Here is a 13,689-nt window from a genome sequence, read left to right as displayed (position 1 = left end):
GTGTAAGAGGGGGGAAAACTGGGAGGAGTGTGGAGCCCATGGAATTTGAATGTCCAATAATTTTGAAAAATGCTCCATCTCCCCACCATTGACTTTCTCTCTCAACAGTACTGGAAAACCCAGAAATTAGTGGTGGGTAAAGGGCTGCCACGATCTGAAATGAGTCTATTACAGTGTTATGAGCAGAGCTCTCCCAAGTACACTAAAGGGCTAAATTAATTGGCTCAGGCTTAAGATGCTACAGGAGAAATGATAGTGGGGAGGGGGTGCGGGTGGAAGAAGATGCCTGGTGGCTTTGAAGGCATGCCTGGAATCAAGTGCATTTGCAAAAGAAATTAGGGAGGAATAGACCTGTTCTCTGCATGAAAGAGAAGCCATTAGTTATTACAGTGTGCCCCCCAGTTACCTAGGACTGATTCAATCGCCTTCCTTTAAAAATATCTGTGCCTATACAATCTTATAGACCCTTCCACCCACCTTAGAATTAAATCAGGCACACGACCCACTTCCAAATGTTTATTAATCACCCCCATGACTTGTATAATATATAAGTCAGAGGGAGAAATTGTTGTATCTTTTATTATCAAACTGAATTTTCCAAAAGCCACAAATTGCTTATTAAATCTTGGTCTAGGCCAGTGGTTCTCAGCCAGGGACCATTTTGCCCCAGACGGGACATTTGGCAAGGTCTGGAGACATTTTTGGCTATCACACCTAGGGCTGAGGGGGTGACACTTCTAGCGTCTAGTAGGTAGAGGCCAGGGACGCTGCTCAACATCCTAAATTACACAGGGCAGATCCACGGCAAAGAAAGACCTGGCCTAAAATGTCAATAGGGCCGAGATGGAGAAACTGTGCTCTAGATAAAGGCAAATACACTTGGCCTTTAATATTCATATCTAGGCAATCATCAAAGGAGAGAATCCCATTTTCTTTGAAATCTAAGGTTGGCTTACATATATGTTTACTAAGGGCATATTTACTCCTTTCCAAATAAATGAAACAGGTTCTCAAGCTGAATCTAGGAACATTAAAGAAATACTGTGATGATGGTGGGGCTAGGCAGGGTGCATTTAAAATGCATATTTCATCAGTCTAAATGGATGGAAATTAATATCTCATAAGATAAAATGATTATCTAGTTATGTTCCATACAAAACCAAAATCAATATGTTCCATCTTATTTAATCTGCAATTACAGAGTTTTTAAAAAACTAAACCAAGGAGATGCCATTCTTTCCCATTTCTCGCTAGCTGGGTACACATTTCTGAGCATACGGCATTAAAAAACAAACAAGCAGACAAAAACTCTTTTTTTAAGCAGTTTTGCAGAGCATAAAAAGCTTCCTGAATCACTCCATTTTATTTACTGTAGATTCAACCATTCTTGAGACAGCAAAACATGCAGCCCATTCTCTTGGTTATGCCTGCCCGGCTTTCCAAATACCCTCAAAACTAGGATGATGAATCACATACTTCGGCCCCACTGTGCCAATTAATAGTAAGCAAAGAATTCCACACAACCAAGATAGCATGTTCTGCCTGGGGAGTGTATGTGTGTATGCAGGGAGGTGGGGGTGGGAGTCCTTCAGCCAACTGTTTCCATAAAGTCTTATGAGCAGGTGCTGAGATTTTCTAAAATTCCTTTAGTTCGAGAACATCCTGTGGGGCTGTGCTGTGCCCTCAGCATGGGGATGGGCTTCGGTCAGGAAAAATGCATGTTCCCAGAGTTGGCCTAGAGCTTCCCAGCTAAAACCATGGAGGAAAGGATGGCCGACATCTATACCATTTCCATCCTTTCGGGCCACCATTCCTTTCTCCGAATCATGAGGCAAAAGTGGGCATACACACAAAGGCAAAAATAACAATGACGACAAAAATGCCCAAACACACCCCATCTTGGCTGCCAGCGAGGCCCACTTCTGCTGCTGAGAAAGAACAGTTGCTACCGTGCAGCTGGAGGAGCTTTTCCAGGGAACTGGTAATACCCTGGCTGTTAATGAATTATTTTTCGCCAGAATGTCGGATTCTTCCTGTGCTCCAGTAAACAGTCTGCTTCTGCCATGGGAAACAAAACCAGCTCCTTCCGAGGAGCTCAAGGAGGTCAGCCAAGGGTCCCTGTGGGGGCAGCCCCCTCAGGAGCCAGAGCCACAGGCGCCTGACCTATAAATCACCACAGCCCCAAGTTCATTCTTGCAGCTCTTTTCATTTCCTGGGCCATGCCCAGGGCCCAGGGAAGGGACCAGGATGACCACAGTGCCCACTGCCAGCCTTCCCCGTCCCACTCCTGAATTGTCTCTTGCTCAGGGTTCCTCATCTGTGGCACCGCGGGCCTGTGAAATTGGGCTTCCTTGCATTTACTCTGTCTCTCTTGCAAAAGCTGTATTTATTCCCTTGCTCTTGTTTTCATCAAGCTGTCAGGAAATGACTATGTGCATCCCCCCTTTTCCTTTCTCTTCTTTAAGACTGGCCCTGGCCCCAAATAACCCACTCTCAGCATTAGGGTGTCTGCTTGGAACACTATTCTCTAAACACACATACCCGGGAAGGATATTATTAGAGCAGGTGTCAAGGAAATCAGCTGCTCAGGCGGGAGACGGCTCTCCAATGGACAAGGACACCAGCCTGGGGTAGGCTGGGATGGAGGAGAGGAAAGCCAGTCCCGCCCGCCCGCCCCCACCCCCACCCCCGCCTTGCTCTCTCATCTCCATTAAGTTTCTGGAACCTGCATATCTCACAGAAGGTGACTGAGCAAACGTGCTCATGGGTAGGCTTGATGGGGACTCCCCAAAATAGCACCTTCACCACTGAAAATCAAAGTTGCCTGATGCCAGGCCATTGTAGCTCCTGAGTCAGCACCATGCCTCCCATCTGCCACAGAGACACAGGGCATTTATGCCCCCCGAAACTTCTGGAAGTGCTACAAGGATGAAGGCACAGGCTGGTGGAGCAAAGACTGCCTAAGAGAAATACATATATATAATTTTAAAGTTTCTAGTAGGCACATTAAAAAGATTAAAAGGAACAGATGACATTAATTTTAATACTCTAGCTTATTTAACCAATATATGCAAAATATTATCATTTTACCATGTAATCAATATACAAGTTATTAATGAGCTATTTTGCATTCTTTTTTGGTACTAAGTCTTAGAAATCCTGCGCATATGTTATTCTCGCAGCACATCCTACTTTGGACTAGCCACCTTTCAAATGCTCAAAAGCCACATGTGACTAGAGGCTACTATACCAGACAGACAGTGCATATATAGAATATTTCCATCATCATAAAAAGTTCTATTAGACAGTGCTGGGCTGAAAGACCAAAAAGGCTGTGGGAAACAGACTGACAGTTGAGAGCAGGATGGACTATAAGAATGAGAGCACCAGTGGGAATGGCAAGGGCTGGGATGTTCTAGAAGCCCAGCCTGACCTCTAAGTGGAGATAAAAATGGGCTCTTGCGAGAGGCCCAGGGCCCATGCTCACACTGTGGGGGGCTGCCTGTGCCGACACTGTGGGGGGCTGCCCCTGCAGCAGCGGGAAGGCCAGCGAGTATCATCATTATTTAAGGCATCTGCTGCTTGAGCAGCTTGTATCTTAGCTCTTCCGATCTGCTGAAGGCAGGGGCTGGAACAGAAGATCACCAAAGTCACGTATGTTCTTTCAATAACAACTCTGGGCTTGCAATCTAATTTGGTGAAGCAGACACAGAAATATGATCAAATTACCTGCGCCTGCATCTGTATGTGCATGTGTGTTCTTGTGTGTGATCTCGGCTGGAGAGAAAAGGAGGGTCATGAGCGAAATCTAGAAGTACTAATTTGGTCCCCCAAATCACCTCCTCAGCAGCTGTCATCAGAACACCGAGCAGTAGACTTGAGAGACTCATCAGAAATTGTGAGCCACAAAGGAGACACCTTGAGTCTGGAAAGAATGAGACGACGGGCATCTGGGCAGACGGTCAGGTGGGAGGGAGAAGTGGTAATCAGAAGCATTCTCCAAAGACAAGTGCTGCCAACTCTACAGCAAGGATGTCACCCTGATGCCCAAATCAAGCTTAATTCAGAATCCCACACAGGCTTTTATGCAGGGGAGAGTGCAATTAGCCATATTTTCCCCTACTTGAGAGCCTCATTCTCTGAAGTTCCCCTTGTATTCTGATCAGGGAGGCAGCAGAGTCAGAAACATCTCATATATGGCTTCAAATCCTAGCTCTCTCAGTGGCTCCAGAATTTCTAGGAAGTTAAAGGCTACATCTAGTTGGAAGGGGGCTAAAGGACTTGCTTTGATGGTGTATTTGCATAGCAAGACCCCACCTCATTTTTATTGAGAGTTTATTTATTTGAGATGTTTAAGAGTCAGAAATACCTTACCCAACCTTTGGCTCCACCATAGGCCTCAGGCAAATTACTTAATCTGTCTCAGCCTCAGTTTCCTCATGTACAAGATGGAATGCTTTGCCCATTTCTCGTGGGCTTGTCAGCTGGGAACTTCCCAGGGCTAGAACTGGAGCACGACACCAGGAGCTCCAAGTCCCCAACCAAACACAAATCTCTGGATTTCTCCCTTGACAATGACTTACAGCTCCCTTTCACCACCATTCACTCCATCAGCTCCATCATTTAGTCATTCAACTCTCATTTATTAAGCAACAGTCGGATGTTGGGGATTCCAAGATGAAAAGGCACAGTCTTCCCATGTGAAATAGTTAGGGACTATTTGGGTTCTATCTACTTGGCACATAAGCATGTACCCTGATGGCTGGACTGCTTCACTGGTGCCCCCACCCCCAGTCATGTACCATATTTTATGAATGGGTAGGGGCTAAGACTCTGGTCTTTGGGAGAAATAAGTAAGAGACTTGGGGGAGGATCATGTTGCCTCTTTAAGTTGTAACCACTGAAGTGTGGAATCAGACACGTGATTGGAAATTTCTCTGAGCCTCAAATTCCTTATCTGTAAAATAATGCCTCTGTCACATCATGGTTTCCCACATGTGAAGTGTTTGGCAGACAGAGGGCAACAACAAATGTTAATTTCCTTCTGGACTTACTCTCCTCCACCACCCTCCTCCCCTAAATCTAAGGTTACAGAAGGAGTCAGAAAACAGACATTTGCTATTTTCCTATTGTAGATTCAGAGCACAGTGTGTATGGGTATCTCTACATAAAAAATACCTCCATTCTGAGTTTTGGGGAGACCAGTCCTATCTAGTTTTTGGGTCATTACAGCTAGAGCCATATTGGTTTCCTGATGCTATAGCACTCCCAGCAACACCTTGTCACACACCTCCCAGCCTTTTCTTTTTCTCTCTTTTTTTTTTTTTTTTGCATTTCAGGTGCCCTGTGTTGGTGGCTCTGTTTTCTGGCTACAAGACTTTTCACTTGTTTTACAGTTATAGCCCTAATGCCCACCAACCAAGTTCTCACGTTGGCAACTGGCATCACCCGGAAAGCTGTTTTCTCATTTATTCCTGAAATGGGCAGGTTTTCCTGGGCCAAATCTCACCTCTGGAGGTCTGGGGCTTCTTTGCATGATAAAGGACCCCCCTGGGTGGCTGACCAATCCTATGGGCTGGTGCCAGAGCAGCCAGTACCCCAAGTGCCAGTCTGTCTTGGCTCCCAGTGCCCAGTCACCTTGTAGATGCCTCTAGTGGGCATCTGTCAGGATGAGACAGACGTGCCCATTCATAGGATATTGTGTGTAGGGGGTGGGTGGGTAGGTGGCTTTTCTGGGCTTCTAAGAGGCAGAGAAACCGGGATGCCACCGGGCTTCCAGTCTTCCAGCCGCTCCAGCTTCCAACAGTGGCAGAGCTCCCATATTTCCCTTTAGGAAGAAAACGCCAAGGACAAAACAGTGTGTGGGGGCATAAGGCTGCTCTAGTAAGCGGCTCCCACCCACTAACCTCTCCACTGTTCTCCTCCCACGCTGCCACCCCTCAACTATAACAAAGGCACATCACAACACATTTGCAAAGTTATCAGAAGTCTCTTGGTCAATAAACAAACGATTCTGATGACTGAAAAGGAGGAAGAGATTTATCTAGAAAACGGTGGGAAATATTCCCCGGGAAAAGCACATAAAACCTTGCCCGATGCATGCAAGGCTAAGAATTGTTTTCTCCCTGCTGGCTGCTTTTCTCTCCGTTCTAAAGAGAAGCTTCTAAGAATCAGCTAAATAAAGGGATCACACCAGAGGATGAGCGATAAGGCTAAACCAACAAAAACAAAGACCCAAATGAAACAGCGAGCCATGAGAATCCGCGGTTATCAAAACTTTGTTTGGCCGTATCTATTTATCATCGCTGCACACCCGGGCTCTGCGGAATATCATTCTGTTGATGTCACTTATCCTCAGCAAAATAGTTACACATCCTTAAAAACGCCAGATGAAGGGGGCCGGCCCCGCGCACTGCCGCGAGCGGCCCCTCAAGCCCCGTCACCGAGTTCTAGCCAGACCGTGAGGTGGGGGCACGACTGTGGTGGCTCCAGCGGGTACAGGTAAGAGCTACTGACAGTTCCGGGAACGCGGTCACCCCGGCGCTGCGCCTTGCCCTGCCCACCTCTCCCATACCTGACTCTGCAAGCAGCAGCCACATCCCCGATACGGTATCAGCGCCTCCTCCCCCTCCCCCTGCTTTTCTCATTGATTAAGTTCTCAAACCATTGTTAAAGCCGGGTTGCTTTTCCCTTGAAAACTGGGCTGAATTCATTAAGCTTCACCCCGCCACAAAAGGAATATTCATAAAAGTTTGGCAGGCAGAAAGGGAGGCTGACTTCGTGCCATGGGGTGGGTGATGATTCGCTTCTCCACAGCCACCTTCTTCTTCCGTGCCCCTTCCCTCTCTCCATCTATCCGTCGTGCCCCAAACCTACTCCGGGGACTTCTGATAGGGAAACACAAAGCAGCAGCTGTTGGCAACATTTCTACCCTTCGCCGGCAACTGTGGTGGGATGCCATTTCTCCACCCAGGCGGAGCTTATCCTGAACAATAGTCGGGCTTTAAACGGCAAACAAGCAAACACACAGAGCACAACCCCAACCCCGAAAAAAGCCAGCGCGGAGAGAAGCAATAACTCCCTCCGCAGCAAAAAGCACCGCTGAAACGCACGCAAAAATGCAGCGAGAAGGCTGCTCGGTGCCTAACATGGCAGAAAGCCCAAGCTGGTGCGGCCACCCCGGGTCTGGGCATTGGGGGGCACGAGGGCTTCCAGGCGCCGACGCTCACTCACCCGGCTCCGGGAGGATGCGGGGCTGGTCGAGCGTCACAAAGACGAGCCCAGCGCGATCTGGCAAAACCCAACTTTCCACCCGGCTCGCCAGGGCCGCCAGATACGTCAACAGAATCCATCTTTCGAAGGGCCTGGAAGGCACCGGGTTTTCCGGGCCGGGGCAGAGCGGCAGAGCCGGAGGCGGCCCGGTGCGATGCCCGGGCGCGGAGTCCGCCGCGCGCCGCCCTCTGCGCCCGTTGCCAGCGCCAGTGGCTGCCCAAACCCCACTTTGGGGACCCCGCCCCGCCGGCCGGCGCCGTCTCCCCAGCCGGCCCCAGCCCCGCCAGCCAGTGCGCGGCGCCGGGAGCAGGAGCGGGGCCCGAGGACGCCGCGCGGGTGGCGGCCTCGGCCCGCGTCCCCGCCCCCGCCCGGCCCTCCCCGCTGGCCCCGGCCTCCGGGCGCCGTCCTGCCCCCGGGAGCAGGCCCCTCCCCGGTCGCCGGGCCCCGCCAGGCGCGCCCAGCCCGGCGCGCCCCCTGCGTCCCGGTGGCAGGTCCGCGCGGGGAGGGCGGTGGGGGGACCCCGGCCCGCACGGGGGCGCCGCGGCCGCTACCTTGCAATCGCGGCCGCCGCCTCCAGGAAGCCGCGGGGTGGTCGCGGGTGCGGGAACTCTCCGGTCTGGCCTCGCCGCCGGCAGCCTGAAGGGGGTGAGCAGCGGTGGGAGCCGCCGTCGCCGCTGTCACCGAGCTGCTGTCGCCGCCGCCGCTGCCGGTCGTGCGTGAGCGTGTATGCGCCTGTGTCCGGACGAGTGTGTGTCTGCGTGCGGCGCCCGGCCTTTACTATATACACCGAGGGGTGGGAGGAGGCGGGGAAGGGGAGGGCTTGGGGGAGGTGGCGGAGGAGGGGGAGCAGGAGGGGGGCGAAAGGGTACCGGAGGAGGCGGCGGCGGAGGAGGGACAGGTGATCTCGCCCACGGGGAGGGCGTGGCTGTGGGAGGCGCGGGGTGGCAGAAGGGGCGCCGGAGCGCGGGGGTCGGGGGGCGACGCTCGGGAGCGAGGCCCAAGCACGGACCCTGATGCCTCCCGGCGGGCTGGGGACCATTCCAGACCCCAGGATGGAGAAGAGCGAGAACAGAGCCCAGGAGGGAGGAAGTGGCTGGCGGATGGAGGCGGGAGAGGTGTTGAGGGCCCAGGGACCACCTCCTTAAAATGCCAGTTGGGATACAGCTCGAAGACCCTTTTCACAATGTATGAGATTATTAAAGACAAAATCAGTCCACGGACATAATCGCATTTCCGCAGACTTGCCTGAGAGGTGATTCAGTTGTTAATCTAACATTTATTAAGCACCTAGTGTTTGCCAGACACTGGGCTAAGAAGCTGAAGTGACAGAGATGATGACTATATGGTCCCTAACCAGTAAATAAATCATAGGTAGCAGTAGTAGTATTGATCATTTTAAAACAAAGTTAAAAAATCCCCAAATCCTATAAATGTTTTAAGAGAGCAAAGGAAGCAACTGCACTGGTTTAATTAATCCCTAAAGATGAAAAGAGTGTTTTCTGGTAATCAAAATAGGATGCAGATATTTGAGAGAGAATGGCAGAGCAGAAATTACTTGAATCTGAGCAGACAGTAGTCTGACTCTTGCTGTCCTTTGCGTGTTCAGACCTCCTTGAGCCCCAACACTCACATTAGTGGCGTCAGGCAGAACCTGGGGTGGCCCCACAGAGTGTGCAGCCTGGCAAGTTTATGATTAGTATGAGAACTGGAACCTGTGTTTGAAAGGTTCTATTTTAACTTCGTTGTGTTGCAAACATAATGTGGTAGAAACATTATGCCTTGCATGGACACTTTGCCTTTGTGGACTCTTTCCTCCATAAAAAAATAGTAACAATTACATTTTATGTTTGCATTGGTGTAAAGACAAATGTATTAATATTATATATTAAAACATTTTCTTTGACCTAAAAGATCACGTTTTCTTCTGATTTTAAAAGAAATGAAAACATTTCCCTGAGCCTCTGAAAGTATTTTGGGCCTCAGGCATGGTGCCTACTGCCCCTAAGGGAGAAGTCAGCTCTGGTGGTACCATTCCTTGATAAGGAATTTCCTCTTTTGAAAAAAAAAAAAAAGTTAAATTAAGAAGTACCCAATCAACATAAGAGAAGAAAGACATACAATGCAAGTTTAAGAACTGATAGAAATGAGTATCAACAGAAAGTACCAGTTCCTACTTGTTTCAATAAGGCTCTAGGGGTTTTAAATCAGCTGTAAGTCATTAATGATACCTGTGGAAATATATGTCTGTGAATGTGTCTTCATTCATGTCAGAAGCCAAAGACTTCCTCTAAAGATTCATAACTGTTCTGAGTCCTTGGATCAGGTATGTGAGGTCTCAGTTGCCAGGATCTAGCCTGAATATAACTAAAGACACAACTGGACAATTATAATTGGGCAAGTTCATGGATGAAAGATCCATAAAGGTTTTGTGTGTGTTGAGGGGGTATGTGTGTATAAGGTAGGGACTGATATCCTGGAAGGCAATTACTAGCCTATTTCTTTTGTTGGCCTCATCACAGCCCTGGGTTAATGTTTGATCCTCGCTGGCAATTGTGATTCATATTTGCTGCCCTTTGAGGTGCTTATGTTTTCAGGAAAGACTATATTGATTCAGATTAATGCATAATAAACAGGCATCATGGCCCCCATTTCCAGAGAAATGTGCAGTGGTATCCCTCTGTATTTTCACTGTGGCTGCCCTTGCAGAGAGAAGGGGAAGAGTCCATAAAGGGAGGGTCTGGATTGGCAGGGGAGGAGATGTTCGGGGACAGAAATGGGACATTAATGTGGAAGTACTGCATTCATACAGTTAAAGGTTTACCTAGGAAAATGGAGGAAAGAAAGGACAAACCAAAATAGCAGGAAAGAACCAAAAAAATCTTGCAGGGTTGCTCAGGGTGATTTTTGAGTTCTGTAATTCTAGTATTTGGTGATTTTAAATAAGGACGCAGGAAATTTCCCATTTCAGATCTGATTCTTTGATCTATATCCTACTTCTCTAATACAGCATCTACTCATAATCTAGTTTTCACCTGCGTGCCAGATGGGCGATTCATTCATTTATCCAATAAACATCTATGAAGCACCTGCTGTATGCCAGTCACTGAACTAAGGACTGTGGTTAGAGAGATGGTTAACATGTCTTGCTGACCCCAAGGAGCTCGCAGGCCAGTCAATAAACTATTAGTAATACAATGTGACACTATGTGTACATGAGGGGTTACAAAATGGGCTAGGTGAATCCCAAAGGAGTGGACCTGTCCCCGCACAGGAAGGTGTAGGGAGTGGCATGGAGCAGGGCAGTCAGAAAAGATGGCATAGAGATGGTGCTAAGAGCAGGGCAGTGAGCGCGGAGTGGGAGCTTTTCAAAGAATGGGAAGCCATTCCAAGTGAAGGGAATAATATCAGGCACTAAAGCTAGGATCTGGAGGCTACAAATATTGTGTGAAGCTGAGTGGGGGCTGAGAAGAACAGCAGCAAGGAGGGGTGGAGGAAGCTAGCAGTCCCTTGAGGTCCCTGGTCTGTCCTGTGAAGGAGCTTTTTCTTGTAGTCAGTGGGGAGCATCGAAGAACTTTAAGCAAGGGAGTGACTGGGAAAGATTTGGGTTGAGAAATGACCACTCTGGCGGTGGGCATGAAGGGCTGATTGCAGCGGGATGGGATTGGCAGCTGGGAGACCAGGTGAGAGAGACTGTGGCAATGATCAGAGTTTGAGTCAAGTCAGTGCCAGCAGAGATGAAGGGTCAGAACTTGAGTTGTGGTACTTGGGATATAGAATCAACAGGACTTAATGATGAAGGAAACAGGAGGAGTTGGAGAAACTGACACCTGGCTTTCTGAATTGGGTGGGGGTGTGGTCATTGAGATAGATGTCCCTAGAAAGACAAGTAGATTTGGGGCTGGAGATGATAAATGCCGTAGGTTCCCCCAGAAACAGATCCTAAATGTGAAGGTGAAGGAAGTCCTGGTAGGGAAGTGGAGATGGCAGCCAATGGGGGATGATATCAAGGCCAATCACCGTCATGGGCAACTGGAGCTTAATCCCGCAGGCAAACTCTTGGACATGATGAAAAGAGTGTTGTGCCACTCAGGAGGTGAGGAAGCTGGTTAAGGGCCCAGGGGGTGCTGATTTTCTGGCAATTTCAACCTGCCACCCAGAATTGGCAGATTCCTTCTCAGGCACAGGGAGAAGATGCTGGCAGCTGGATGTCTGTGAAGCACGCTGAAATGGAAGCATCCAAGTGATGAGGGTGGCACACCGTCAGTGTCTGCTCCAGGGAGTTCTGGTTAGGACATCTTGAGTTGGAAGTACCTGTTGGGTAGCCACATAGAGAAGTCCCGTAGGCATCTGCAAGAGCAGGTCTGGAGTTCAAAATCTAAGCTGGAGACCTAGATTTGAGAGTTGTTGGGCCCTGGGTGTTGATGCGCTCTGTAGAAGACATATGTGACTTGAGCTGATGGCTGAGCCGACATGATTTGATCTAATCTGCACGAGCATTACTGTGGATTTCTCTAGGAGTTCCAGGAAGCTCTGAAGTCGTAGATGTCAGTTTAACGCTCATGGGTGTGACTATGACTGGGGGAAAGGGTTGATTGCTTGCAAGAAATTCTTAAGGGGTCTATATTCTACTGAAGTTGAATAATGTACTTAAAATTGAAACTATTTCAAAAAATTCTGGTGGTTAAGAATATTTACTGGATGACTAACTGAATGAGGCAGGCATTTGAAAACATAATCACAAAGTGAAAGGGATAAATGCTAAAAAGAATAGCAAGGGGTAATTAAATCACAGAGGATTGAAACCAAATCCAGGCTCAGGGAAAGAGAATGGAGAGCATTCAGAGAGACAGTCCAACTGCAATGACATTTGACCTAAGGAATATCCAGAGCCCAAAGGGTTTGACTATTTTGATAGAACAGAGAGTTCTAATACAGTCAGCATGGGGGCTTCAGTATTCTTCATTTGGAGATTTCACATGAACTTTATTATACCCTGATTTTATCCAAAGAGCATAATAGAGTTCATGTGAAATCTTTGCTAATTTTAGCAAAGACTGAATCAAAGGATACATGAGTTGGTCCTTCAGTTGGGCAACTGACAAACATATCCCAAGGAGCTATTACTTTACAGTAATAAGCTACCTGCTACAACACACAGAGTAGTGAGGTACTGTCCCTTCCTGGCACTGAAGTCTCTGATAGTTCAGCTGTTGTTCTGTCTAGTCTCAATCAGGAGAGCATTTGACTTCAGAGGATTTTCACAAATTGTCAAGAGTAAGAAGCAGGCTCATTATAAATGGTTTGCTTGTGGCTGCTCCCTTCTGCATTTGCCTTTCCTCTTTCCTAATAGAACCCAAATACTGTTCAGGTATCCATCATTCTTCTATGAAATCATGTACCTTACAATTTGATCCTAACTTTAGGGTGGGGTCTGTGTGATCTGAGGCTAATTGCATCCCTCCTGCTATAATTTGGGCCAAAGAGATGAGAGGAGAGATTCGCTGGAGGCTTTATGGGTAAGTCCTTGCTGTTTCAGGAGAGAATCCCTCCCTCTCCCAATGGATGTGAAGATAATGTAACTGCATGTGAAACTGGAAGCAAGAACACAACGCAGGTGATCCTATAATTGATCTCTAAACTAGGACATTACTGAGGAAGGAAGGGGCTGCTACTACTAATTATTTCAGGGCAGAAGGCATAAACTGGTTTTACCAACAAACCAGGATGGTCACTATGGTGCTAGGAGGGAACTGATGCTCAAGGCAGCACAACAAAAATAGAGAGAAAACCTGGAGCTATGAGACTGTTATTGAACTGCTAGAAAAACCAACCACCTCTGGAGCTACCTGAACTTGCGCTTCCTATTACATTGCTCTTTATAGGTTAAGTTTCTTTGAGTCAGGTCTCTACTGCTTGCAACTGAAAGCATCTGAAGACATACATGCAGGATTATAGGGTTGTTTTGTTTTGTTTCATTTCACTTTGTTTTGTTTGCTTTAGTCCCAGATAAGGGGGTAAGGGCCTTTCTATAATCAAGAAATCTAACAAAAACAAGTGGAGAAGGTAAGTAGGTCAGTAACTGATATTTTAATCTGATTGAAGACAAGTACAGAAAATGATCTAAACTAGAACATGGTTGAAGTCCATGGTTCTGCTGGATTTGGAAGCCCACTGGGCATGTGACGGTTTCCATGCTAGCAGTGCCTCGAGGACACTCTCCTGCCTCTGACAAAGGGCTAAGACTCCTGCATTCAGGGTCAGCAGAGTTTATTTCTACCTCCTGCCCTCCCACTGCTCTGAGGGGCTTTGAGCCAGAACATTCTCTCTCTGGACCCACTGTACCGGCAGTAGCCGCCATCCCCTTTATGTCTTGTTTTTCCGACTTGACTGTCAGCATCAAGGGAGGACCCATGGATT

General features: G+C 48.1%; 1 protein-coding gene across 8 annotated transcripts in view; it reads right to left on the bottom strand.

The window, feature by feature from the left end:
• The window catches only part of RAI2 (retinoic acid induced 2), a 58,839-nt gene extending 50,802 nt beyond the window's left edge, over positions 1 to 8,037 (bottom strand). For 6 of the 8 annotated variants that reach the window (XM_031445806.2, XM_064483364.1, XM_064483366.1 and 3 more), the window contains exon 1: positions 7,234 to 7,469. The gene's annotated coding sequence lies outside the window, so the exon portion shown is untranslated. Of the gene's footprint in view, positions 1 to 7,233; positions 7,470 to 7,823 lie in introns of those variants that run through there. The other 2 variants (XM_064483363.1, XM_064483365.1) reach the window with 1 other exon arrangement.
• Between the last annotated feature and the right edge of the window lie 5,652 nt (positions 8,038 to 13,689).

The sequence above is a fragment of the Camelus dromedarius genome, chromosome X (genome assembly GCF_036321535.1).
Source record: "Camelus dromedarius isolate mCamDro1 chromosome X, mCamDro1.pat, whole genome shotgun sequence".
Lineage (NCBI taxonomy): Eukaryota > Metazoa > Chordata > Mammalia > Artiodactyla > Camelidae > Camelus > Camelus dromedarius.
The sequence above is the reverse complement of the archived record's forward strand: the minus strand, read 5'-3'. Positions and strand labels throughout refer to the sequence as shown.